Source organism: Symsagittifera roscoffensis, chromosome 4 (assembly GCF_963678635.1).
Source record: "Symsagittifera roscoffensis chromosome 4, txSymRosc1.1, whole genome shotgun sequence".
Taxonomy (NCBI): Eukaryota; Metazoa; Xenacoelomorpha; order Acoela; family Convolutidae; genus Symsagittifera; species Symsagittifera roscoffensis.
This window is the reverse complement of record NC_087065.1, coordinates 71,894,782-71,919,069: the sequence shown is the minus strand read 5'-3', so window position 1 is coordinate 71,919,069 and position 24,288 is coordinate 71,894,782. Positions and strand designations below refer to the sequence as shown.

Sequence of the window (24,288 nt, the reverse complement as noted above, 5' to 3'; positions counted from 1 at the left end):
CGGCGTAGACTGGTTGATAGCCGCTAGCATAAATTTCAGCTCCACGACGGCCTTGAGATTTGCCGACTTGGAGGGACTGCCCTCCAACAACACAATGGGACCTGTGAATGCAAGACCGTTGCAAGATGTGAGATTGAACCATGATGAGAGGAATCGTGAAGAAAGGCCAGGAAGATTCCTGACGGCGAGAGCGCCGATTGGACAACACGTGAAGATATTTAGGCAATTGACGACACCACCTGGTCATGTGAAGGAGAGAGTGTACCCAAAACTAGTGAACCAAGATGGTGATGCCCAGAGATATGGCGGATTGACAGCGATAAAGAAAGATGAGACCATCTTCGCCGCCTACGACAAAGCAGAGATGAGAAAGTCCAAAATCATGGTAGTAGCGAATTCAGAGTTTGTGTACACCTCTAAGTCTTTGTTTTGGCCGAACGTCATAATGTTGGCCGCAGTTGACCTAGACCTATTGCAATCAGTGTCATTGGCTATAGGGGTACAAAGGCAGACAGAAATGAACCCGATAACGATTGTGTTTGCTGGCATCAATGACCATCTACACAGTAGAGGTTTTCTGAGCAGGCTCAGAGATCCTGCAACAGCAGAAAACGCAGTATGGCCAGCGATAAAAGACATCCTGGAGTCGATGGGTGAAGTGGTGGACGCGACGAAGGAGAGATCATTCAATTAAGTGACGTTGAGAGTAGTATTTGCGTTGTCTCCGGGATATGCACATCTCCCGGATGGACTGAAATTTGTGTATGCAATGGTAGCCTTACTTTCGGAGGGAAAATATGATGTGATCATATCAGTCCCGAATCGCATGATAGAAATGGAGAACCTGAGGCCACTTAAGGCTGAACTGCCTGCAGTATGGTCAGATATCTCAAACGCGATGAGAGGGTTCAAGGACCACGCGCTACACATGTTAGTGTTGGACGAAGTGCTGGGGTTGGAACTGTCCAACTTCAGTCGGCAACTCAAACTGAAACCAGGAATAGATGACGACCATCGAGTGATCACGGCAATGTCCAACGACTTGTGGTTCCGAGCAATGGAAGTGGCGAGTGAAGACACGAGAAGAAAGAATTCACTGGAGACGAGAGCTCATCTGGAAGCGATGGTGCTGAGAACCAAGCCGGAAGCAAACCAGTGGCTACACCTGAATCCTAGAGTAGCGGCATTGGGTGCAGATGCTTTTCAGCAAGGCCCAGTAATGATCACTAAGATACACGCCTACTTGTTGAAGGAGGTGAACCTGGCGGAAAATGCCGGAGAAAAGACAGCTGAGTTCGTGAACAGAATGTGTCAGATCACTCTGGAAACCTTCTGGACCCAGGAAGTGAAGGGACAGGAAGGATTTGAAAGGACAGACAGCATGCTAGAAGGGTTGGGAGCCGGATGGACCGCGTCCTTCTTGGCAAAAGTTTACCCGAAAGTCTCGCACTATTTGATAAAGGAATTCCTCCAAGCAGTAGTGAAAGTATCAATAGTGGAATTAATAGCCTTGTTCGTGACGTTCGGAGCGGAGAGTTTCGTAAAAGGACCGGCGATACTGCTTACGGATGGAATACAGAACCTGCGACTAGATGGACTTCTGACATTGATCGCAATAACCCACGGAAACTTGGGAGGACTGATGAAACTGGCACGTTGTCCAGAGCAGATGAAAGAGAGAGTGAGGAATCTGGATATGAAGAAATCCACGGACTCGTGGAATAAAATAAGAGACCTGAGACACACTCTTATCCAGTATCTCTTGCAGCAAAATCGCTTTGGAACCGGAGAAGACAAGACAATTGAAAGAGAGGAATATGTTAGACGACATGTTGGGGGCATGCCGCTATTAACAGATTTGAGCTTAGCTATGAGAATCGATCCCTTGGCGCTGATTAGAGGAGTCACGGAGTTCGTGACAGTGATCTATGGACCAGCAGTCACCTTTGCGTTCCCTGACGTTAAAGTGGAAGCATATAGGAGGTCGGTGCTGCACCTGAACCTCATATCGGCAGTGGACGGTAGTACACTGAACTGGTGTGAGCAGCACGCATTGCGAGAGCTCATGAGTGAAGATCTGTTATTTGCGAAAATATCGGAGCCAGAGATGACAGTCATCAATTTTGACGATCACTTCTGTGACCGCATGGGAGAAGTAGGAAGAGGGCACATCGAGGTGTTTCCAAAGCTTTGGAATCTGAGGCCCTATGACAAAACGAATGGTGAAATGACCAGAGTGCCTCGTCTCACAGCAGCCTATCACAAAGTGAGAGAAGAGACGAAGGACTGGGGCGATTACAAGAAGCTACCGGAGGCAATCCCTGAATTCCCTCTGATAAGAAGGATGCTGCTCGGAGCAGTCTCCGTAGTACAAACTCCTAGATTGAGAGCATTCGAAACCAATGAAAGGAGAGTAGGGAATTTCTCGGTGACGATGGATCCATGCTTCGTGGGGAGAAATGCCGCCGTGTTACAGTACACACGATTTGCGTACACGGATCAAGCGACGAGAAGGCGAATAAGCAACGCCGCTACTCCCAAGCCTGGAAGATTTGATGAGGAATGGAAGGGACTAGGCTTAGCTCCGATGAGAATGAGAGGCAGGACAGAATTGCCTGAAGCCTCATTGATCCTGACCAGTGTGAGGAAGGAGATGAAAGTTGGAGGAGTATTGCAGACGAGAACTTTCCTAGCACCCTTCGGCTGCGAAGAAATCAAAGTGGTCCATGGAGAAGAGGAAGATAAATCGGCCGGTACATTGCTCATACCGAGATTCCATGAAGAAGCCGACAATGACGAACAAGGACCATCGAACTCGAATAAGGATAGGCCAGAAGGAGATGACGGACAGGGTGGAAGCCGTCAGACTGAAGAACCCATGCAACAAGATCAAGCTGGTGGGGAAGACGACAGGGCATCGACAGGAGGAACATCCAGCCTGGATTTCAATATCTTCAGTGATCTTGAGAATAATGCAGACACGTTGGAAACGACTGAGCCAGCGGATGAAGGCATCTCGACACTGGAACCTCCGTCAGCCTTTGAGGAAATGAAACGGAATTTGCCGGAGAGCAGCTCTCCTGGCAATTCGAGAAATAACGACCAGAGAATCCTCATGGAATCACCTCGGAGGAGAAGAATAGAGGCCTCAGCCAGAGTACCTTTCTTGGGAACGCTGCCCGAAGAAGAATGGGAAGTACATCACCGAGACCACGAGAGTAGGACGGGATGTAAGCTGGACAGTGTGGCATTCATGGAAGAAATCTGGACTGTGATTCAGAGCTATGGGACCCAATCCATTCTCAAAACAGGTCTCAATCAACCCTTGATGAGAGAAGTACTTGACAAGCTTGATGAGTGTGAAGGAAGACCGAGTGAGTTATTGATCGACTCAGCTACTGATGAGAGTGAAGCGAATTCTCCCATCAAGATGACACCGCAGGACGATGGAGAGGTGGTGTACCTGTCAAGGACCAGGAGAGGAACGATGCGATCAAAAATGGTGATTGATAAAATCAATGCGATGAAAATGAAGTTAGGCAGCAGAGTGATGCCGAGGAGAATTGGAAAGACAAAAGTGGATTCAGAAATATCGATGAAAGCTGGTAACTCAGCGAAAAGGAAGCGAGTCGAAGAAGTCATGGATTTGGGGCAAGGTGATTATCAATTGTCTGGCACAGATAGAATATTAACCGATATAGCGATGGTGCCACCCATTCTCATGGTGGGAATAAAGTCAACTGGTTATAAATCCAAAAGGAGTGACCGCACTCTGACTGGAGCAACGTTAGAAATGGAAATACTCAGCCAATGTGGAGAGAGCAAAATGAGGGACTTCAAGCCATCTCCCATGAATCATGGAAAGGGAAGTGTTGCAGGACAACTAACACCAGTGGAATACAACCGACTAACCGTGTCGGAGACAGTGTCGATAGATGAACCCACCGGTGGATACATGGAGATGTTGGAATACCGAAACTCGGCTAGAGGGTATGTAATAGCCCTGGAAGACGAAAAAGCCATGGAGGGTTATCTGGAAATGATGTTGCAAGGCACCACCCTCAAGCAGAAGGCGTATGGAACTTTGGCGTCGTCTGACGTAGAGGCGGAAACGATCGAGCAGTTAGTGAGCCTTCCATGGAAAGCAGTAGTGTTGAGGTATTTCGAGGAAGAAATGAGGACTACGCCAAGAATACATGCTCTCGTGGCAGTACCTTACGTAAGGACAGAGTTACAACTCAGGTTCGCCTGGTGTATGATAGGACTGACTCGCGAAGAATATGATTCAGAAGAAAGAAAGAGATCAAAAGAAGAAAAGGTTTTCCTTATGACGAATCTGAGGGATCTGATAGTCCAGGAGGGAGCAGCAGTAGCGTGTGCGAAGCGGAGAGACGCTCTCTGTTTCATTCGATTCCTGATAGAGCAGATTTCAGTACCTGCATTAAACACTTGTGTTAAAATGTTGAAGGAAGGCGATGAGCGAACGAAAGCCTTGTTCTTACTAGCAATGCTGGAGATGCAGCAAAGTAAACCGATGAGGGTGAACATGAAAGAACCTGAAGAATTGGAACCGATGAAAAAGATAGATGAGATCAGAAGATTCTCAAACAAGGAGCTGAGACTCACTAAAGAATCTATGGGGGCATTGCCGAAGTCCAGTGAATACTGTGGACCGATCAAGAAGAAGTCATATAGCTATGTATCTGGGATCTTAGGGATAGCGTACAATCCTTTCCTGAGTGAAGACATACGTGATTGCTTCTTTGATTATGAGCAGGCGGTGTTACTAAGATTCTGGACGTCCAGAATTGTAACGATTAAAAGCGTCAACAATTCACAGGCCAAATTGGGATTGGTCTTGGAAGAAGAGGTGACTGCACCTTCAGTACCAAAATCCGACAAGAGAGTGGAGTTTGGGTTGGGATTCTCAGATGAATTACTGAGAACGAGCTTGATGGCAGTGTGGGAATTGATGAGGCCATCATGGTGTCCTAGTCCCAACGCTGACTCAATATTACGTGCGACACAAGACGTACAGAGGGAACTGAATGCAGACTGTAACCTGCGTGACCTCAACATCATATATAATGTGATGATAACAGCCTCTAAGAACAACGGAGAAGATAAAGTGGAGTTGCCTGGCTGGGGACCAGAAGACTGGGTCAAACCTGGTAGCTGTCTGGCGGAAGTCTGTGGACTGGAGGGTCATGTTTGTGGAAGTCTAGACTGTGTGAAAACCCTGGAGAAACAACACAAGCAATTGACAGTATTGTTTGGAAATGTAGTGATGAAAGCAAGAACGGAAACGGCACTAGGACTCTACAGCATGTTTGGTTCTTTAGAGTCACTATTGAATCTAGAACAGAAACATGAGATGGTCACAGCCATCAGCGTAGAAGTATTCCCAGGAGTTCTGCAGACTGAGCAGAAGTATATAGGAAAATGGAGGGAAGCAATCGAAACAGAGATGAACATCAGACACAGCGAAACTTATTGTAGACCATCAGGAGCACGATATTTGGTGGGCTCAACGTTGGCTCCAATGTGCAAGAGCAGATATCCTGTACATTTCGTAGCTGTGGACGTAAAGAGTACAAGAACGATTGTGGATCAAGCCTTCTCAGTGCCGAAGTGTGTGAGATTAGCGAGGATGTCTGAAAAGTCTTACGAGTTACTATGTAAGATGTTCTCAGCAATTCCAGAGAGAACCAAAGAAGAGTTGGAGTCAATACTAGGAAAGAAGTTCATGGGATATGTGAGCGGGAACTTCAGTGACTTCGAAAAACAGAAACAGGGAGGATCAACTGTCACAGATTACAATGCAGTAGATGAGAATGATGAAATCCACCGAGTGATGATGGAAGTGGAACCATTGCTGGAAGCTTCGGGAAAACGTAATTGGAGGAGCATCATGTTGACGCATGATGAGTTTCCTTGCCACTGCTTGCTGCAGACCTGGTGTTATCCCAAGCGTAGTAATCAGATGTTGATCTGGGACTCTGGAGAGCTGCTCTCCATGGGTTTACCAGATTCATCACAGCCCGTAACAATAGTGATAGTGGGAGTTATGATGGCGATACAATGACTGGAAGCTCATGTGAGAGAAAATAATAGACAAGAGGCACCAACGAGAGAACAATTGCGGAAATTAGATTGTCTGAAAGATTTAGATCTTTTTGAGACAATGTGCAAAGTTCTAAACATTCCGATGGAAGTGAAGAAGATATGGGCAAGAAAACGATTGATGCCATGGTTCAGAGCTAACATGACTGCATGGTTGTACGAGTATGCGAAAAAGCATATGTCGAAACATGGCAGAGTGTACAGTGAATATTATACGGACATTGGGGCAGGAGCTTTCAAGCGAGCTTTCGTGACTCATCGGAATGCAGTGACCACCGCTGTCAAAAGAGTTTCTCTAGGACGAGCGAGCGTAGTGGAAATGAGAAGGCAGAGATGCTGAAAGAAGATTTGGAGAGAAACGTGACGTTGTGTCTCCACAACAGCTTCTGTAGAAACAGAGAATCAAACGTGGATCCCCTACCTTGCTGTAAACAGAGGGTGGAAGAGCAGAAGTGTTGGAGGACGGCTTCCAACAGCGTCAGGATAGTCAATGACGTGCTACAAGACACGGAAACCGAAAGTGCGGAGTCAGTGTCACAGGAGGAGGAAATGGAGCATTGACGAATGGTCGAGAAAACAAGAGGCAGCAAGAAAGAAAATTAGAAGAATTTAGAAGTTTTAGAACTTCTAAACGACAAAAAAAGAAGAGAACAAAGGGATGATGAAGAAAAGTCAAAACTCAGAATTGTTTTGTGTGTGTGAAAAACTCAAGTGAGAAACCAAGCAACCAAGTTGCAATTGAAAACTGAAACATTTAGTTGAGTTTTGAAATTGTTGCATTTATAAATTTGCATTTTGATTTTAACAGAAGTGGCTTTAGAGACACTTATTATTTATTTAGAAAGGCTTAAGGGAAGAGTATATTTAAATATTCCAGCCTGCATGATTGTTTTTAATCACTTAGGAAGATTGATCACTTTGTGGTGACGTGGAAGGCTTGAGTAATCTCTTGAAGAGGGAGGTTGTTGCATTGTTCTTTCTAACCACAAAGTTTCTTAGTTTTAATATTCAGGACAATAAACAAGCAAGATTTCCGAAGGGAGGGAGCGTAGTAGGATAATTTTAGCTTGTTGGTTGGCAGGACTGTCCTGCAAGCCGACACCTTTTAAATATAAGAGAAGAAGTTTTAATCGGGACATTGACACTGGAAGTCAGAAAAAATGTTTTATCTTAAGTCATATCCTCAGAGTGCAGGTTAATGAGAGAATTTGAAGGCTATAGTGATGTAGTATGATGCCATTTATATTCTGCAGTGAGTCGATGTGACGTGGATAAAGGTAATTTTGTGCATTTTGTAAATTCTGTTCGATGACACTGTGACCATTTTACGAATATTGCGCGATTCAATGAGGACATTGACCGGACTGTCCCGGGAGTATGTGACATTCGACCAGAATGGCCAAAATGCAATTTGTGCAGACTTCGAATTTTTAGCAGCAAGCCTTCCGAGTTAGTGATTTTGAAGGATTAACGACGTTAATCGGATGATTAGTAGAACGGTGAAGGTCAGGATATTCTGCTATTTTGAAATTTTAAATTTTCGAAGTGATGACGTAACATTTCTGAGAAATGCTGAAACGGCCATTTTTAACAAAAAACGAGTGAAAAAACACAACAACGTTAGTTACGCTGACGAGAACAGCGAGAATCGTGATTGAAAAACAGCAGCAGATTGCAGAGAACGTTCCGAGTTGCAACTATTGTGCTGCTACAATAGTTGCAAGGCCGTTGCAAACAACGGTGAAGGGTAAGAAACCAGCCTTCCGGATTAGGAAGAAATCAAGATCAACGGGCTTGATTCAGCGGATTCAAGAATCCGGAAGGGTCTCGGGACGGAAAACTTTTATTGACTCATATGAACTTTTAGCATCCTGTCATGTCCTGACTTGAATTTAATTGATATTTGGATTAGTTTTGACAAGGATGAGGTGCTAAGAGTTGGGGGGAAAGGGTTGATCCATCTTCGATGGAGATGATGATTTTTATCTACTGAACAAAAACAATAGTAATATAATAAGTAGTAGCCCTGTTTTTAGGAGTGACCTCGTGGTCTGGGGATACTGAGACCCAGCCATGAGCTCACTATTTTTGCATGTAATTCAGTTAATTTGAGCGTTCTGGTCGAAGCCGGAGAGCGGTAACGTTTTTGTCGACCCGATGTTGGAAAAGACCACCGAAAAGTACTGGCTTGGTAGAGACGGTGAAAAACATGCAAAGCTCTGTTTAGACGCTAGCCAGTCGTCTTAAGACTTAGTTTTGTTATCCGTCGACATGTATCTTCCGGGCGAATGTTACACTTTCTGAATTTTTCAAGTCTCGCCTCAAAAGGGTTTCCAGCTAGTGTTAAAAAGTTTCAAAACAGGCTAGATATACTCTGGGGGGTTGTTTGGACTATCTCGGAGGATTGTGTGAAAAACTTCCAGTAAGAAGGGTTGTTAAGGGGCTTAACTGTCTCCGAACGCTCTAAAGCCTCCAATCGCAGTCTAGCTTGCTTAAAACAAGGTGAGTTGACCCGGTCAACCTAACCAGTAGGATAAAAATAGGGTTTTATAAAAAAAATTCTGCTGCTCGGAGGGTTCCCTAAAAGTTGGACCCTCCGAACTAACAAATTCTAAAAAACATCCCTCTCCTAAAGTTATCAACCTAAAAACGGTTGCGGTTCAGAAAAGTAGTCAAGAACGTCGACTTATGCTACCAAAATTATCCCGATCGATTCGTGAGTCTTTAAGAAATCAACAAAAACGCGTTTGCTAAATTGGCCTTTTTTCACTACCTGTATCAGAGACTTTTTCCGCAATTATCGGTGAAAGTGCTTAAAATTACTTGAAACGGGCGTATTGGCCCTATACAGCACTAGAATAAGGCAAAAAAAAACAGGACTAAAATTGATTTGGAAGCAAAAATTTGGTCAAAAACTATCAAAATTGGACCCTCCGATTCCTTCCTTTTCCGATCTTTAAGTCTCTAGTTCTATCCACGGAGCTACACAGATGGTTACTCAAAAATCGTTCTAGCAACCTAGCACGTTGTGCCAGCCGGCTCCAAACGCAAAAATTTTTCTTGCTCTAACTCTGAAAACCCAAAAAGTCAATCCTCAAAACATATTGACGAAATTCGGAAAAATTAAAAAAATATTTTGATCGAGAAAATGTTATTTTCGCCAACTTCTATTAAGTCTTTTCTCGCGCGGTTTTTTTAGTTAGGGGGATTGAACTACGTAGTAGTTCAGTGCGCAGAAGCTTTTTGTGGTCCGAAAAACTCCGATACCCAAAATTTTTGGGGTAAACAGTTTGGTAGAAAATCAGTATTTTTCGACAAAAATGAGGTGTTTCTTGGGTCTAAATGGGAGATAAGTAATATTTAATAAGGATATTCACCTTTTAGTACTCGTTAAACAATATAACCATACCCTCCTTTGCACCAAGATATCTGCATTTAGACTCGGAAATTCGCAATCGATGGAGGGTGCAATCGGACCGCGCCAATTGTGCCTCCCACCACTTAAGTTTTAATGAAATAGTACCCAAACGATACTAAAATTGTATCAACGATACCCAGCAGTCGTTGTGGATGTTATCCCTGTTGCCTCTTGTTGAGTCTGGAATCCGTCTATCAGCTTGCCACTCTACCCTCCGGTCACCGGAAAAATTATCATTAACGTGCTTAAATACTCAAACAACACTCAAGGGAGGGTACCTTACCCACCACCAAAACACTCAATCTTTCGATCAGAAATGATATGAATCAATCTGATCCAATAAAAAATTGGAAGATCAGATCACATCCCGTTCGGAATTAATATATAAACTGTCATTTTATGTTTTTACTGTGTTTGGTCTTTTTCGGATTTTTACTGTTTTTTGTACTTTTTTGTTTTCAAGGTAATTTGTTTTTGGTATTTTCGCCGTTATACCTTATTTTTGTTTAGTTTTACGCTTTGTCTTTAATGGTTTTTGGTCCCAGGGCCTTGTGATAAGCGGGCTCATGGCTTCCCACCTAGCCCTCCGGCCCCCGGATTTTTTGGTCTTAACTAAGTTAAAAAGCTAAATAGTACCAGGCGGAGGGTCGGTATCTTCCGCATAATACAATACAGGACATTAAGGCCTCTAACTCGGGCATACGCCCGGTGCGGAGGGTTCGTCGCTGAATTTCTATTAAGTCTTTTCTCGCGCGGTTTTTTTAGTTAGGGGGATCGAACTACGTAGTAGTTCAGTGCGCAGAAGCTTTTTGTGGTCCGAAAAACTCCGATACCCAAATTTTCTGGGGTTAACAGTTTGGTAGAAAATCAGTATTTTTTGACAAAAATGAGGTGTTTCTTGGGTCTAAATGGGAGATAAGTAATATTTAATAAAGATATTAACCTTTTAGTACTCGTTAATCAATATTACCATACCGTCCTTTGCACCAAGATATCCGAATTTAGACTCAGAAATTCGCAATCGATGCAGGATGCAATTGGACCGCGCCAATTGTGCCCCCCACCACTTAAGTTTTAATAAAATAGTATCCAAACGATACTAAAATTGTATCAACGATACCCAGCAGTCGTTGTGGATGTTGTCCCTGTTGCCTCTTGTTGAGTCTGGAATCCGTCTATCAGCTTGCCACTCTACCCTCCGTTCACCGGTAAAATTATTTTTAACGTGCTTAAATACTCAAACAACACTCAAGGGAGGTTACCTAACCGACCAACAAAACACTCGATCTTTCGATCAGAAATGATATGAATCAATCTGATACAATAACAGATTGGAAAATCAGATCACATCCCGTCCGGAATTAATATATAAACTGTCATTTTATGTTTTTTACTGTTTTTGTTCTTTTTCGGATTTTCACTGTTTTTTGTACTTTTTGTTTTCAAGTTAATTTGTTTTTGGTATTTTCGCCGTTATACACTATTTTTGTTTAGTTTTACGCCTTCTCTTTAATGGTTTTTGGTCCCAGGGCCTTGTGATAAGCGGGCTCATGGCTTCCCACCTAGCCCTCCTGCCCCCGGATTTTTTGGTCTTAACTAAGTTAAAAAGCTAAATAGTACCAGGCGGAGGGTCGGTATCTTCCGCATAATACAATACAGGACACTAAGGCTCTAACTCGGGCATACGCCCGGCGCGGAGGGTTCGTCGCTGAATTTCTATTAAGTCTTTTCTCGCGCGGTTTTTTTTAGTTAGGGGGATCGAACTACGTAGTAGTTCAGTGCGCAGAAGCTTTTTGTGGTCCGAAAAACTCCGATACCCAAAATTTCTGGGGTTAACAGTTTGGTAGAAAATCAGTATTTTTCGACAAAAATGAGGTGTTTCTTGGGTCTAAATGGGAGATAAGTAATATTTAATAAAGATATTAACCTTTTAGTACTCGTTAATCAATATTACCATACCGTCCTTTGCACCAAGATATCCGAATTTAGACTCAGAAATTCGCAATCGATGGAGGGTGCAATTGGACCGCGCCAATTGTGCCCCCCACCACTGAAGTTTTAATAAAATAGTATCCAAACGATACTAAAATTGTATCAACGATACCCAGCAGTCGTTGTGGATGTTGTCCCTGTTGCCTCTTGTTGAGTCTGGAATCCGTCTATCAGCTTGCCACTCTACCCTCCGTTCACCGGTAAAATTATTTTTAACGTGCTTAAATACTCAAACAACACTCAAGGGAGGTTACCTAACCGACCAACAAAACACTCGATCTTTCGATCAGAAATGATATGAATCAATCTGATACAATAACAGATTGGAAAATCAGATCACATCCCGTCCGGAATTAATATATAAACTGTCATTTTATGTTTTTTACTGTTTTTGTTCTTTTTCGGATTTTCACTGTTTTTTGTACTTTTTGTTTTCAAGTTAATTTGTTTTTGGTATTTTCGCCGTTATACACTATTTTTGTTTAGTTTTACGCTTTCTCTTTAATGGTTTTTGGTCCCAGGGCCTTGTGATAAGCGGGCTCATGGCTTCCCACCTAGCCCTCCTGCCCCCGGATTTTTTGGTCTTAACTAAGTTAAAAAGCTAAATAGTACCAGGCGGAGGGTCGGTATCTTCCGCATAATACAATACAGGACACTAAGGCCTCTAACTCGGGCATACGCCCGGCGCGGAGGGTTCGTCGCTGAATTTCTATTAAGTCTTTTCTCGCGCGGTTTTTTTTAGTTAGGGGGATCGAACTACGTAGTAGTTCAGTGCGCAGAAGCTTTTTGTGGTCCGAAAAACTCCGATACCCAAAATTTCTGGGGTTAACAGTTTGGTAGAAAATCAGTATTTTTCGACAAAAATGTGGTGTTTCTTGGGTCTAAATGGGAGATAAGTAATATTTAATAAGGATATTAACTTTTTAGTACTCGTTAATCAATATAACCATACCCTCCTTTGCACCAAGATATCCAAATTTAGACTCGAAAATTCGCAATCGATGGAGGGTGCAATCGGACCGCGCCAATTGTACCCACCACCACTTAAGTTTTAATAAAATAGTATCCAAACGATACTAAAATTGTATCAACGATACCCAGGAGTCGTTGTGGATGTTGTCCCTGTTGCCTCTTGTTGAGTCTGGAATCCGTTTATCAACTTGCCACTCTATCCTCCGTTCACCGGGAAAATTATCTTTAACGTGCTTAAATACTCAAACAACACTCAAGGGAGGGTACCTAACCCACCACCAAAACACTCGACCTTTCGATCAAAAATGATATGAATCAATCTGATACAATAACAAATTGGAAGATCAGATCACATCCCGTCCGGAATTAATATATAAACTGTCATTTTATGTTTGTTACTGTTTTTGTTCTTTTTCGGATTTTTACTGTTTTTTGTACTTTTTGTTTTCAAGTTAATTTGTTTTTGGTATTTTCGCCGTTATACACTATTTTTGTTTAGTTTTACGCTTTCTCTTTAATGGTTTTTGGTCCCAGGGCCTTGTGATAAGCGGGCTCATGGCTTCCCACCTAGCCCTCCGGCCCCCGGATTTTTTGGTCTTAACTAAGATAAAAAGCTAAATAGTACCAGGCGGAGGGTCGGTATCTTCCGCATAATACAATACAGGACATTAAGGCCTCTAACTCGGGCATACGCCCGGTGCGGAGGGTTCGTCGCTGAATTTCTATTAAGTCTTTTCTCGCGCGGTTTTTTTAGTTAAGGGGATCGAACTACGTAGTATTTCAGTGCGCAGAAGCTTTTTGTGGTCCGAAAAACTCCGATACCCAAAATTTCTGGGGTTAACAGTTTGGTAGAAAATCAGTATTTTTCGACAAAAATGTGGTGTTTCTTGGGTCTAAATGGGAGATAAGTAATATTTAATAAGGATATTAACTTTTTAGTACTCGTTAATCAATATAACCATACCCTCCTTTGCACCAAGATATCCGAATTTAGACTCGAAAATTCGCAATCGATGGAGGGTGCAATCGGACCGCGCCAATTGTACCCCCACCACTTAAGTTTTAATAAAATAGTATCCAAACGATACTAAAATTGTATCAACGATACCCAGGAGTCGTTGTGGATGTTGTCCCTGTTGCCTCTTGTTGAGTCTGGAATCCGTCTATCAACTTGCCACTTTACCCTCCGTTCACCGGTAAAATTATCTTTAACGTGCTTAAATACTCAAACAACACTCAAGGGAGGGTACCTAACCCACCACCAAAATACTCGACCTTTCGATCAGAAATGATATGAATCAATCTGATACGATAATAAATTGGAAGATCGGATCACATACCGTCCGAAAAGAATATATAAACTGTCATTTTATGTTTTATACTGTTTTTGGTCTTTTTCGGGTTTTTACTGTTTTTTGTACTTTTTGTTTTCAATTTAATTTGTTTTTGGTTTTTTCGCCGTTATACACTATTTTTGTTTAGTTTTACGCTTTCTCTTTAATGGTTTTTTGGTCCCAGGGCCTTGGGATAAGCGGGCTCATGGCTTCCCACCTAGCCCTCCGGCCCCCGGATTTTTTGATCTTAACTAAAGTAAAAAGTTAAATAGTACCAGGCGGAGGTTCGGTATCTTCCGCATAATACAATACAGGACATTAAGGCCTCTAACTCGGGCATACGCCTGGTGCGGAGGGTTCGTCGTTGAAACGTTTACTGATCATGATGGTCTTACGCCTTTAACAGGCCCACCCAGGAGCGCCATAAAAACGTAAATGTAACATTTGCCCAAATACTACATAGTGACGGAGCGTAGAAAAAGCACCTATTGACGACTGGCCGGCGTCAGTTACCTAAATTCTACCCGTTTTTCACCGTCTAGAACTAGCCAGTTGATTTTCTGGTCTATTTAGGGCTAAATAAAAAGTTACCATTTTTAGGCCATCAGTCAAACGACTTTTGATCAGCTTTCGTTACATGCGAAGATAACCACATGGATGGGTCTCGAATCCCCAGACTACGTGACTACCATTAAAAACACGGCTCGAATGTCATATTTTACTATGTTTTTAATGACAATTATGTATTAAATCAATTGGAGATGGATTGACCCTTTTCTCTTTCTAGCTACTCATGCTCTGAAATACATAATAAAATTGGAGTTAATTCAACTACTCAAGGCATCACAGCAGCTAAAAAGTGTGTTTTATAGTCTTGTAAGTCTCTGGGCAACGGGCCTCTATTCCAATCTCCCTCAGGAATAACTCTCTTATCTTCTCGATCTCGTGACGCGGGAGGGTCTTGATCCGCTCCGGATATCCCACTGAAGCCTCCTTTCTTCCCATCGGTTCCCGTTACGCGGCGTCTTATCGTGCGTGATTGTCACGATAAGGCTTTTCGTGTTTTTCTTTCATTTTTCTCCACTGATTCTCGTAATGTGTATCCGGTTTTCTTTTTTTTTGATTTCTTGCCAAATATGGCCACTTTTCTAATTTTCCGGGAAAAATTCTGTCGCAATTCGAAATTTTGAAAGTTAAAAATTCCAGAATATTCTTACTCTCTTTTTGATCACGAACATGTCCTTAACGTCATTAATGTGCTTTTTATTCTCGTCGGAGGGTTCGGCTGTGCCAATTCGGGGAATTGCACATAGCTTGATACAAAACAGTCGGGATTGAAAACAATAAGGCTCTATTCTGACTTAAATTTATTCTCTGAGTCAAGCTGAGGAAAGGTTGGAGACACGGTTGGGCCCTCGCATCCATACATGACGATACTGCTAGAACAAAGTGCACTCAAACACATGAAAAATCTGTAAAAGAGAAGAGACAAGTGAGGTTCTTACATACCCAGAAACAGGAGGGGTATTGGGACGATTTTACCAGCTTTCAGGAAGGGAGATCAGATCGCTCTTCATCCGGATTTCAGAATCCGGAAGGGTCTCAGGAAGACGACTGAAACTCTAGTTTCAACAATTCTTAGCTTTCTGGAGTTTCCTGAGTTGAATTTAAACAACATCGATTTCATTTTCAGATTATGAGAAACTAGGAGTTAAGGGAAAGGGTTGATCCATCTCCAATGGATATGATGATTTTCATCTACTGAACAAAAACAATAAAAATTTAAGAAATAAATAGTAGCCCTGTTTTTAGGAATGATCACATAGTTTGAGGATACCGAGAGCCAGCCATGGGTTCTCTATCTTTGCACATAACTAAGTTAACCTGAGTGTTCTGGCCAATAGCCCAAAACAGTAACGATTTTGTCGACCCGATGTTAAAATGACCACTCAAAGAACTGGCTTCGATAGGGACGGTTAAAAGCATGTAGAGCTTTGTTTAGACGCTAGTCAGTCGTTTTAAAACCTAGCTTTATTTTCCGTCGATAGGTACTTCCGGGCGAATTCTACACTGATGAATATTTGTGTTATGTGATTTTGCGTAGAAAAAAAAGAAAATAACAAACCCAATACAATTTTCTTCCCCATTTTATATGGTGGTCGGAATACTAAATTGTCTCCTGGAGCCTGGACTGACTCATATGCTTGATTAATTATAAATTCAAGTTCACTTAACCAGCCAGAGCATCTTAAATAGAGATAACACGGTAAAGGCTAGTTCAAATCCAGCAGCGGATCGTTTTTTTTCAATCTCAAGTTTTTTTGTGCTTTTTTGGACAGTTTTCAGTCTGAATATGTGATTCGTGTTAGCTCCCGTAGCCCGGTTTGGTAACATTTGCCCGGAAAAACATGTCGACGAAAAATAAAGCTAGGTTGTGAAATGACTGGTTAGCGTCTAAACACAGCTCTACGTGCTTTTAACCGTCTCTGCCAAAGCCAGTTCTTTGTATGGTCCTTTCAATATCGGGTTGACAAAAACGTTACTGTTTCCGGCTTCGCCCAGAACGCTCAAATTAACCCAATTACATGCAAAATTAGTGAGCTCATGGCTGGGTCTCAGTATACCCAGACCACGAGGTCACTTTTAAAAACCGGGCTACTACTAATTTATTTTTTTACTATTGTTTTTATTCAGTAGATAAAAATCATCATTCCCATCGAAGATGGATCAACCCTTTCCCTCAACTCCTAGGTTCTCATTATCTGACAACGAAATTGGTATTAATTTATAGGTCACTTCTAAAAACCGGGCTACTACTAATTTATTATTTTACTATTGTTTTTATTCAGTAGATAAAAATCATCATTCCCATCGAAGATGGATCAACCCTTTCCCTCAACTCCTAGGTTCTCATTATCTGACAACGAATTTGGTATTAATTTATATTAACTTTGAGTTCTCCTCCCGAGACCCTTCCGGATTCTGGAATCCGGACGACGAGCTGTCTTATCTCTGTAACATTCGCCCGGAAGTACATATCGACGGAAAATAAAGCTAGGTCCTAAGACGACTGGCCAACGTCTAAACAGAGCTCTACATGCTTTTCACCGTCTCTACCAAGCCAGTTCTTTTGGTGATTTTTTCAACATCGGGTCGACAAAAACGTTACTGTTCTCCGGCTTTGACAAGAACGCTCAAATTAACTTAATTACATGCAAAATAGTGAGCTCATGGCTTGGTCTCAGTATCCCGAGACCACGAGGTCACTCCTAAAATCAGGGCTACTACTACTTATTATATTACTATTGTTTTTGTTCAGTAGATAAAAATCATCATCTCCATAGAAGATGGATCAACCCTTTCCCCCAACTCCTAGCTTCTCATCCTCGTAAAATGAATTCAGATGTTAATTAAATTCAATTCAGGACATAACAGGGAAGCTAAAAGTTTATATAAAAAGATATGAGTTCCAGTCCCGAGACCCCTCCGGATTCTTGAATCCGGGGAAATAAGACCCTTGTCTTCCTTCCGGAAGGATGGTTTTCCACCCTTCACCGTTGTTTGCAACGGCCTTGCAACTATTATAGCGACACAATAGTTGCAACTCGGAGCGGTCTCTGCTACTTCTGCTTTTCTCCGATTCAGATTCTCGAGTTTTTTTAGTTGTTGTTGTCGTCGCAACTATCGTTGTTGTGTTTCTATTTTGGTTTTTTTCTAAAATGGCCGTTTTTGACGTTTCTCAGAATTATTACGTCATCATTTCGAATTTTTAAAATTTAGGAATTTCCGAATCCTTCAACCTTCACGATTTGTCCAATCGTCTGAATAACGCTCTTAATCCTTCAAAACCGCCAATACGGCAAGTTCACTGCCAAAAACTCGAAACTGCATTTTCATCCATTCTGGACGAATGTCACATACTCCCCGGACAGCCCGATCAATGTCCCCATTGAATCTCGCAATATTCGTAAAATTGGTACAGTGTCATCGAACAGAATTTACAAAATGCACGAAATTACTTTTACCCGCGTCATATCGACTCACTGCAGAATACAAATTGCATCATACTACATTGCTATAGCCTTCTAAATTTATTCACTTATCTGCACTTTGAGGATATGACTTAAGATAAAACATTTTTTCTGACTTCCAACGTCATTGCCCTGATTTAAAACTTTTTCTCCTAGGTTTTAAAAGGTGTTAGTTTGCAGGACAGTCCTGCCAACCAACAAGCTAAAATTATCCTACTATGCTTCTTCCCTTCGGAAATTTTAGTTTTTATTGTCCTGAATATTAAAATTAAGGAACTCTGTGGTTAGAAAGAACAATGAAACAATCTCCCTCTTCAAGAGATTACCCAAGCCTTTCATGTCACTACAAAGTGATCAGTTCTCCTAGTTGATTAAAAACAGTCATGCAGGCTGGAATATTTAAATATACTCTTTACTCAAGCATTTCTAAATAAAAAGTAAGTGTCTCTAAAGCCACTAACTAAAATCAAAATGCAAATTTATAAATGCAACAAATCCTTTAGGGTTCAAAACTCAACTAAATGTTTTAGTTTTCAATTACAGCTTGGTTGCTTAGTTTTTCACTTGAGTTTTCTCACACACATAAAACAATTATGAGTTTTAACTCCTTCTCTTTTGTCACCTCTTTTTTTCTTTTTTTTTGTCGTTTAGAAGTTCTAAAACTTCTGAATTCTTCTAATTTCGTTTCTTTTTGCATCTTGTCTCTACGGCCATTCGTCAATGTTCCGTCTCCTCCTCCTGTGACATTGACTCTGAACTTTCAGTTTCTGTGTCTTGCAACAAATCGTTAGCTATTCTGACGCTGTTGGAAGCAGTCCTCCAACACTTCTGCTCTTCTACCCTCTGTTTACAACAAGGTAGGGGATCCACGTTAGATTCTCTCTTCCTGCAGAAGCTGTTGTGGAGACACAACGTCACGTTTTTCTCCAAATCTTCCTTCAACATCTCTTCTTTTTTCTTTCCACTACGTTCACTTGTCCTGGAAATTCTCTTCACCGCGGTGGTCAAGGCATTTCGATGAGTCGCGAAAGCTCGCTTGAAAGCTCCTGCCTCAATGCCCAGCTGATATCCACTGTACACTCTGCCGTGCTTCGACATATGCTTTTTTGCATACTCATACAACCATGCAGTCATGTTGGCTCTAAACCATGGCATCAGTCGTCTTCTTGCCCATATCTTTTTTTACATCCATAGGAATGTTCAGAATCTTGCACGTTGTCTCAAAAAGATCTAAATCTTTTAGACAATTCAACTTCAGCAATTGTTCTCGCGTTGGCGCCTCCTGTCTATTGTTCTCTCTCACATGAGCCTCCACCCACCTTATCGCCATCATAACTCCCACTATCACTATTGTTATGGGCCGTGATGAGTCTGGTAAACCCATGGAGAGCAGCTCTCCAGAGTTCCAGATCAACACCAGATTACTACGCACGGGATACCACTATGTTTGCAGCAAGCAGTGGCAGGGAAACTCATCATGTGTCAACATGATGCTCCTCCAATTACGCTTTCCCGAAGCTTCCAGTAATGGTTCCACTTCCATCATCACTCGGTGGACTTCATCATTCTCGTCTACTGTATTGTAATATGTAACTGTTGATCCTCTTTGTTTCTGTCTCTCAAAGTCACTGAAGTTCCCACTCACGTATCCCATGAACTTCCTTCCCAGTATTGACTCCAACTCCTCCTTTGTTCTCTCTGGAACTGCTGAGAACATTTTACACAGTAACTCGTAAGATTTCTCCGACATTCTCGTTAGTCTCACACACTTTGGCACTGAGAAGGCTTGATCCACGATAGTTCTCGTACTCTTTACATCCACAGCTACAAAATGCACCGGGTATCTGCTCTTGCACATTGGAGCAAATGTCAGGCCCACCAAATATCGTGCTCCTGATGGTCTAAAATAAGTTTCACTGTGTCGGATGTTCATTTCCGCCTCGATCGCTTCCCTCCATTTTCCTATGTGCTTTTGCTCAGTTTGCAAAACTCCTGGGAACACTTCCACACTTATGGCTGTGACCATCTCATGTTTCTGTTTTAGATTCAATAGTGACTCTAAAGAACCAAACATGCTGTAGAATCCTAGTGCAGTCACTAGATTCACATCGGTTCCTCCATGGCAATCTGCGATCAGTTCCGTTTCCGTCCTTGCTTTCATCATAACGTTCCCAAACAATATCGTCAACTGCTTGTGTTGTCTCTCTAGGGTTTTCACGCAATCCAGACTTCCACAAACGTGGTCTTCCAGTCCACAGACTTCTGCCAGACAGCTACCAGGTTTGACCCAGTCTTCTGGTCCCCAGCCAGGCAACTCCACTTTGTTTTCCCCGTTGCTCCTAGAGGCTGTTGTCATCACATTATATATGATGTTCAGGTCACGCAGATTACAGTCTGCGTTTAGTTCCCTCTGCACGTCTTGTGTCACTCGTAGTATCGAGTCAGCATTGGGACTAGGACACCATGATGGTCTCATCAGTTCCCACACTACCATCAAGCTCGTTCTCAGTAATTCATCTGAGAATCCCAATCCAAACTCCACTCGTTTGTCGGATTTTGGCAGGGAAGGTGCAGTCACCTTTTCTTCCAAGACTAGTACCAACTTGGTCTGCGGATTAGTCTCCTCTTTTGACCTCTTCCTTTCTTCTGATTCATATTCCTCGCGAGTCAGTCCCATCATGCACCAGGCGAACCTGAGTTGTAACTCTGTTCTTACGTAAGGTACTGCCACGAGAGCATGTATTTCTTCTTCGAAATACCTTAATACCACTGCTTTCCATGGAATGCTCACCAACTGCTCCATCGTCTCTGCCTGTATGTCAGACGACGCTAAAATCCCGTATGCCTTCTGCTTGAGGGTGGTGCCTTGCAACATCGTCCCCAGATAACCTTCCATGGCACTCTTGTCTTCAAGAGCCATCACATATCCTCTAGCCGAGTTTCGGTATTCCAACATCTCCATGTATCCACCGGCGAGTTCATCTATTGACACAGTCTCCGACACTGTCAGTCGGTTATACTCCACTGTTACTAGTTGTCCTGTGACACTTCCCTTTCCGTGGTTCATGGGAGACGGTTTAAAATCTTTCATGGTACTTTCTCCACATTGGCTGAGTATCTCCATTTCCAAGGTTGCTCCAGTCAGAGTGCGGTCACTCCTTTTGGATTTGTAACCTGTTGACTTTATCCCTGCCATGAGAATGGGTGGCGTCATTGCTACATCAGTTAACATTCTGTCCGTGCCAGGCAACTGATAATCACCTTGTCCCAAATCCATGACCTCTTCGACTCGTTTTCTTTTCGCTGAATTGACAGCTCTTATCGATATCTCCGAATCCACCTTCGTTTTTCCTGCTCTCCTCGGTATCACTTTGCTGCCAAATTTCATCTTCATCTCGTTGATCTTCATCAATCACCAGTTTCGATCGCATCGTTCCTTTCCTGGTCCTTGACAGATACACCACCTCTCCTTTATCCTCCTGCGGTGTCATCTTGATGGGAGAGTTCACCTCACTTTCGTCAGTGGTTGAGTCAATCAACGACTCACTCAATCTCCCTTCACACTCATCAAGCTTGTCGAGGACTTCCCGCATCAATGGTCGGTTGAGACCCACTTTCAGAATGGAGGATCATCCTTCCGGCATTCCGACTTGCGAGATTCCTTAGGATGTTATTCCACCTGACTACTCCTTCGTTGTGCCTTCTCCCTGTCGCAGTCAAACTCCTCGCATTCATTGGCACAGTGCAAACGGTCAATACCGCGCAATTGAAATTCTGCCAGAGACTAGTAAACAAGCACACCATCATTGATTCCCATAGTGCTTCCTCCTCATCCGAGCTTCTCGAGATCTTATTTGTCCCCACTAGGATCATTATATTAGGGATTCTCCCTGGGTTCATCAACTCCACCATCCAAAATAACTGGGCTATGGTCGCGCCTCCGAAGGCCATCACCGTGGTGACCCAAGAGGTTCTCAAGTTCGAGAGTACTCTGACTAAGCTATCTCCCAGTATCAGATGTGATGTCCCCAGCGGTGGTTGCTGCAGGTTCACTGCCGGGTTCCAGGTCGCTCGATTGAAGCAAGCTCTCGAATCCGCCTCTGGAACTCCTGTGAAGTTATACTTCAACTGATTGTTCTTCTGTACATCTATTACAAGTGACACTTTCTTCGCCGGCATCTTTCGTATCCTCCTCTCTGGGACCTTAGAGCTTCCCATTGAGGGCGTTGTGTCGCTAACTCCCTGTCTGGTCATCACGCTTTGGGAGAGTCGTACTCTGCCCGTATCGTCGATCGTTCCATAGGGTGCAGTCACCCGGGAACCTGGCGCATTCTTGTTGGCGACTAGTCGTCCATTGTCTCTATCAGCTTCCTCACCGTTTGTCCCACGACTGGGTCACCCAAGGTGTCACTCGGATCCGGGATCGTCACTCGACCTGTAGTTGTCGGGGGTCTCGTTTCCGTTGTCTGACTCATCTCTCGAGGCGTCAAGAGCTCCATCGGGGACCGTCCACGAGGAATACTCCTTGCAGGTATCACTTTTTCCACGGCTGTAGTCAATGCAACCCGTTCCGATCGCTCCTTGTAGTCGCGCCTCAAGCGCTCAATTTCTTCACCCTTCTTCTTGTTGCAGTCTTCAAACAATTTCTTCCACATGTCTCTGTCGTCCTCCGTAATGAGCATGGTCTTAGTCACTTCATCCTTGATGCATCTCTTGATGCATTCTCCTCAGCCCAGGCTTGGGCTTGGAGGGCGAAGGCATTTCACCTGGTTGATAAGTCCTAGAACTTATTCTCCAAGTCACTTATCCTATTCGCCAAGTCACTCCCTGAGAGAGCCCCGTTTCTCCACCTCATCACTCTCATGTTCGGGCGGTCTAGTACTCCCCTTTCTCCATATGCTGCCATCAATAGAACTTCCGTGGGGCGGTCCCCACGGTTGTCATGCCCCAAGATGTTTATCAGGGCGGTCAGCAACATGACTACCTCTGGGGTCTCCAGAGCGAAGTCTCGATCCATTAGCCGACGATAGATCGCATCTACCATCGGTCCTACATATGCCTCTGCCAGGTCCATCAATTCATCCAAGTTGAAATTATCCATTCTCTTTTCAGGTTTGGATTCGATTTGATTCAAGGTTTTGACTCAAGTGAGCAATTAAATGATCAATCAGGATCTAGAAAAGAGGTCATGAATATCACACTTGTCGGTTTTACCTTAACTTCGTTAAAAATTTATTTAAAACAGTCAGATAAAAAGATTTTGATCCTAAAAATTGTTAAAATCATTCGGTCAACCGAGATTGGAAGCCGGAATGAGTAGTCGCCCCTCCTGGACAGCCCAGGAAGGTTCTTCTCGTTCGGTTATCATGTATTTTATGCTTTCACGATCTACATCTTGAATCGTGACACTGGTCTCTTTTGGTCCGACGTCATTTTGTTCAGCCATTCCAAGACACGCAGGTTCGTCAAGTCTTGTTTATACGATTGCTGTTGCTCGTCGTCGAATTCTACCTCGGGTTTAGACCGGTCATCGACCCACTCATCGTCGTGATCATCGACTATGTCAATGTCCTGTGACACAGTTATTTCTTCTAGACCCACTACTTCTTCCCCTGTCTTCTTTAAATCTATCCTGTCCACTACAAAATCGTCGCCGTAAGGGTTATATTTCTTCTTGGATCTTGTTCTATCATTCTGACGAGTCTGTATCGTGAACGGAAGATCCGGTTCCAAGTTCTTAGGAACCTCCCTTTGTTCAGGGTCCTGCCAGTCTTCCTCCGCGTAGGGTAAAATTTCATCGTCCGCTTCAATCACGTCATTTGGGTCCAGGTCCAGTGGTGTACTTGTTCCTTCCTCTTTGACCTCATTTCCATCGTTCTTTTCCCTGGTGCCCTTCTCATTGACCTCACAAGCAGGGTCCATCGTTAGATAATCTTTTTCTTCCACGTCTGCAGGTATACACCAGTCCTCTGTCGATGAATTGTGTGGCTTAATGTTTTCGTAATGAGCGGCTCGGCCAGTACTCAGTCTATAAAAGCGTCCCTCCTGGTGCACCTCCGTAATCATGAAGGGTCCCCTCCACTTTTTTAAAAGCTTTTTCGTTCCTTTCGGTGGTATGAAATTCTAAAATACTCATACGTAATCTCCTACCGAGTAAGTTTTTGCACCAGCTGCTTTCTTATCTAATCTTTTCCTCTGCCTTGCCTGTGCTTGCTGAGTATTTTGTCTACACAAGTCGTTCAACTTTTGCTGAAGTCTAATTACATCCCTCACATAGACCTGTGGTGACGTCTTCTTCCCCTCATACTCTGGGTAGAAGAAAGTCAAGGGCAAGGACTTCTCGTGCCCAGTCAGCATCATATGTGGGCTAACTCCGGTGGTGGAATGTTGTGTGATATTGTAAGCTCCCATCACCTGT

General features: G+C 43.1%; 2 protein-coding genes across 6 annotated transcripts in view; one reads left to right on the top strand and one right to left on the bottom strand.

The window, feature by feature from the left end:
• Window positions 1–24,288, top strand: part of LOC134845124 (AP-2 complex subunit alpha-2-like) — a 606,200-nt gene that overhangs the window by 240,699 nt on the left and 341,213 nt on the right. The window lies entirely within an intron of this gene.
• LOC134845123 (FACT complex subunit SPT16-like) overlaps window positions 1–24,288 on the bottom strand; it is a 590,873-nt gene that overhangs the window by 246,333 nt on the left and 320,252 nt on the right. Inside the window, exon 1 of one of the 3 annotated variants that reach the window (XM_063861986.1) lies at window positions 9,482–9,485. The exons of the other annotated variants lie outside the window; for them this stretch is intronic. The gene's annotated coding sequence lies outside the window, so the exon portion shown is untranslated. Of the gene's footprint in view, window positions 1–9,481; window positions 9,486–24,288 lie in introns of those variants that run through there. 3 annotated transcript variants of the gene reach the window in all.